The sequence below is a fragment of the Suncus etruscus genome, chromosome 3 (genome assembly GCF_024139225.1).
Source record: "Suncus etruscus isolate mSunEtr1 chromosome 3, mSunEtr1.pri.cur, whole genome shotgun sequence".
Taxonomy (NCBI): domain Eukaryota; kingdom Metazoa; phylum Chordata; class Mammalia; order Eulipotyphla; family Soricidae; genus Suncus; species Suncus etruscus.
In genome coordinates, this window is record NC_064850.1 from 25,531,995 (window position 1) to 25,536,823 (window position 4,829).

The window sequence follows — 4,829 nt, forward strand, 5'->3', positions numbered from 1 at the left end:
AAGTCTGTCATTTTAATTTTTTCTACATTCTTATCAAACTGATAGACTATGGGGCCAGAGAGATAGCATGGAGGTAAGGCATTTGCCTTTCATGCAGAAGGACGGTGGTTTGAATCCCGGCATCCTATATGGTTCCCTGTGCCTGCCAGGGGTGATTTCTGAGCATAGAGCCAGGAATAACCCCTGAGCGCTGCCGGGTGTGACCCCCCCCAAAACAAAAAAAACAAAAAAAACCCCTGTTAGACTATGTCTATCATTTAGACTTGATCCTTCCTAATTTTCTTACAATATAGTGCTCTGTGTACAAGGTTTGCACTTGTCCCCCCTTTGTCCAAGTTCCTTTAAGAAATAAGTATCGTGCTCGCTTCAGCAGCACATATACTAAAATGGAACGATACAGAGATTACATGACCCCTGTGCAAGGATGACACGCAAATTTGTGAAGTGTTCCATATTAAAAAAAGAAATAATTATCTTTTCCTTATTTTTAAATCTTTCCTTTGATTATAATAGTTAACTTGGTTTCATCCCTGATTTTCTAAATTCTAGCATTTCAACACTACTAATTTTAAACTTTTTTTTTTTTCCAGTTTTTGGGCCATTACCCGGCATTGCTCAGGGGTCACTCCTGGCTGTCTGCTCAGAAATAGCTCCTGGCAGGCACGGGGGACCATATGGGACACCGGGATTTGAACCAACCACCTTTGGTCCTGGATGGACTGCTTGCAAGGCAAACGCTGCTGTGCTATCTCTCCGGGCCCATCCGGGCCCAATTTTAAACTTTTTATATTCCTTCCATCGTATATTTCTTTTTGGAAGGAAATTTAACCATCTTTTAATTTATTCTTTCTAGGGCAAGAATGATCATACTTAAAGTTTTAACATACCTTATAGCTAAAACTAACTGTTTTGCTAATCAGAAGAATTCTCCCATGCCTAAGAAATTCTCTCAGAAGTTAAGAAGCTTATTTTGCATGAGGTCAAACCAGGTTAGATCCCTAGCACTTCTTATGGTCGCCCCAAGCACTAGCACAAGTATCCCTTGAGCATTGCACAGAAGAATGTTCTCATTTGCTGTCTGCTTTGCATGAAACTGGGTCTGGTTTGATCCCTAGGAACATATGGTCTCCTGAGCACTGCCTGAAGCAAACATCCCCACTTCCAGTACAGAGCTGGAAATAATCTCTAATATCCCTGATTCTGGACACAGCACCATCCTCAATAGAAAAATAAAAATAAAGAATTCCTAAAGTGTATGTATTTGCTGGTAGCACTGCTGAGGCTATCAGGGCGTAGATATATAAAGTGGTCATATGACAAATGCTATTTTGTAATTGTGTGGGACATATTTGTTAGCACAACTGTATTGCTATAAAGCAGTTTAAGTGAAGTGAGATTTTTTTGCATGTGTTGATTTATAATATACACACCACTTTCCTCTTAAGTTTTAACATTAAGTATGTGCTCATTCTCAACTATTCTCTCAACCATCCCCACTTCATTGGTTTTGGTTTTTCATTGGGGGGATCTCCTTTCCCCTCCCTCCAATCCACGATATATTTGTTGCTTCCTGTAGATTCATTTCCTTGTCTGCCTTTTACTGATACTGGGATTAAAACTTCTAAAACATTTACTTACTAGTCCTATCTCCTTAAATGATCTTGTTTGAGGGGCCGGGCGGTGGCGCTGGAGGTAAGGTGCCTGCCTTGCCTGCGCTAGCCTAGGACCCCCGGCGTCCCATATGGTCCCCGAAGAAGCCAGGAGCAACTTCTGAGCGCATAGCCAGGAGTAACCCCTGAGCGTCACAGGGTGTGGCCCAAAAAACAAAACAAAAAAACAAAACAAAACAAAACAAAACAAAACAAAAAAAATGATCTTGTTTGTAACTATAGTCTGTAAACACTGGCATGTTGATATTAAAACAATAGATCAAAGATGGGTGTTGGGAGGTGGAAAGGGAAACTGGGGACATTGGTGGAGGGATATGAAAACAGATGAAGAGATTGATGTTGGAACTTTATACTCCTGAAACTCAATCATGAATAACTTTGTAACTCAGTAATTCACTGTTATTCCATTAAAAAATAAAAACAAAAAGGAAGGGACCGGAACTATCACACAGCCTTAAGGCGTTTGCCTTGCACTCGGCCAACACAGGACGAATCCCGGTTAGAATCCCGGCATCCCATATGGTCCCCTGACCCTGCCAGGAGTGCAGAGACAGGAGTAAACCCTGAGCGCTGCCGGGTGTGACCCAAAACAAAAATAAATCAATAATAAAATGGAGATGATCGATCTCCAAAATCATAATTTGGTTATCAACTACAGCACTGAGGTAGGTTGCCACATGTTATATAACCTTTACACAGTGTAAAAGGATCCTTCAGAGAAGTTGAAAATAAAATCCAGTAACCCAGTGCTTACATTGTATTTACTTAGTTTTGATTTGTCAGCCTTGAAATCAGGGTGTCTTTTGAAACTCCATGATGTCAAATATGTATTTCTTTTGCACATTTAGCAGTGCATTTGATGCCAAAACTCTCTCTTGACTGGGTGTTATTGGAGGACTAAACCAAGTTTCAATTATTTGTCTCTGTGTCCCTTTTTTAAAATATTATTTTTCTGCGTGTCCTTTGAACACATAGAATGTAGAGTGGGTGCTTCAAAATATGTCTTAAGTGACTGCCATACTGATTAGTCAGTGTACTTTGAACATAATATTGCCACTGATGTCACCTGGCCTGGAACTGAATTGGCCATTCATAACCTTCCTGTAGGTGGCAGAGTAGCCTACAAAAGAGCTTGGACTCTGGAGTCAGACCAGTTCTGCCACCTATCATCTGTATGACTCTTGGGCCAGTTCATAGTTCTCTCTGTCTGTGGACTTTCTTATCTGTATAATGAAAATAGTAATGATCCTACTTCAAAAAGTTTCTGTATAGATTAAATGAAGTAATGCACATAAAACACATAGCAGATATCTAGCCATTAAATTATAATGTACTGGAAATGACATTGGGCTAGCAAAGAAATTTACAGATTGAATTCTTATAACATAAAACTTATTTGATAAATAGTATGTGGAAGAAAATATGTGCTTTGTTTCTTATATCTAGTGAGAGAAAAAACCTGCATTAATAGGAAACTTAAAATACTTAAATTCCCATCTTCACTTCCTCTTCAGCTCAGCTTCCACCCCCAATTCCTAAGGAACTTACTGTTCTTCAGGAACATGTTATACTTGGACACTAAAGGAAAAGGGTATCTTATGAAGTCCAGCCTGGACTTATTTAAGAGGACTCTGAAAAGATGTTGCCCAGTGACTAGTAGGAAAAAGTATAATGTTCTTCAAAACTCACACCTTAATATATATATATATTTATTTTTTTTTGGGGGGGGCATGCCCGGCAGTGCTCAGGGTTTACTCCTGGCTGTCTGCTCAGAAATAGCTCCTGGCAGGCACGGGGGACCATATGGGACACCGGGATTCGAACCAACCACCTTTGGTCCTGGCAAACGCCGTTGTGCTATCTCTCCGGGCCCACCTTAATATATTTTTATTTGAACTATTAAACCTTTGTGCATCAATGATCAATTATTCACGCCAGTTAACTTTATATTGAGTAATCTCTAAAATTCTACATGGATGTTTAAATGAAGATATTAAAATATACATATTAAAAAAAAGACGGGCCAAGGAGGAGCCTCATAGCATAGAGGTAAGGCATTTGCCTTGCACGCAGCCAACACAGGATGGACCTGTGTTCAATTCCTGGCATCCCATTTGGTCCCCCAAGCCTGCCAGGAGCTATTTCTGAGTGCAGAGTCAGAAGTAACCCCTGAGTGCTGCCGGGTGTGACCCCCAAAAGGAATAAAGATGTGCCAAGAAAAAAAAAATTCTGCATATTTTATTGAGACCAAGTTTTCTCCACAGATTTCTTGGCAAAGGCTAAGAAAGGTAAATCTAAGTTTTCCTTTTATAAATATTTAGCAATATTTCTCTTTTTTTCCACTTCCTAGAAAACCACTAAGTTGTTTCTTTCTTGCCTTGAATCTTCCAGGGTACCCTTAAACTATGTCCTTCTTCCATCTTTCTACAGGTCAAAAATGCCCAGTATAGGCTTCTCTTCTGCTATCTCACAAAATAATACTTCTGCTTCTTCCTAAATCCAAACTACCTGTTGGGTTACTGATCCTACCCTAATCAATAATTGTGCCCCACCTAGAGTGTGACCTGGTGAGTGTACTGGATTATTCCTTACTTGGTATACTGCTCCCACCCTAGGGTGGTACCTGATTCTTGTGTATAAAAGCAAGGGTCTGAGGAAGGCTGGGGCTCATTCTGGGGGAATTCTTCAGCCTTATCCACTGAATAAAGCTGATATCTCCTGAAGCCTGACTGCCTGTGAGTGTTCTACCGGTCGGTCGCTATCCTGAACCCTCAGACCTGCCGGCTGAACAGGGTGGCAGACAAGTGGTCTGAGCTGGAGAAGAAAGACCTCACCCTCCATCCCATCACCTTCCAGCCCCATCAAGGGCTGAATTGCAACATACTGCCTTCCAAATTCCACTGAAATTATTAAATAACTCTTACTCCCACCAGCAGGTCTTACCTAAAACTTACAAAAATAACTTAGTATATGTGGGAGTGGAGGTGGGCAGTTCCCTTAGGGGTCACTCCTGATGGTGCTTAAGGGACCATCAGGGATGGAACCAGGGACAGCTGCATGCAATGCAAGTGCCATACACACTACACTATCACTCCAGTTAAGTCTATTTCTTATCTGAATTTATGTTGATACTAGTCATTTGAATTTATCCATTGACCT

General features: G+C 40.8%; 1 non-coding gene across 1 annotated transcript; it reads left to right on the forward strand.

The window, feature by feature from the left end:
- The first annotated feature begins 357 nt into the window (after positions 1–357).
- LOC126004846 (U6 spliceosomal RNA) lies at positions 358–459 on the forward strand. Its single transcript, XR_007494086.1, has one exon. It is a non-coding gene; the product is annotated as a U6 spliceosomal RNA (small nuclear RNA).
- Positions 460–4,829: the final 4,370 nt, after the last annotated feature.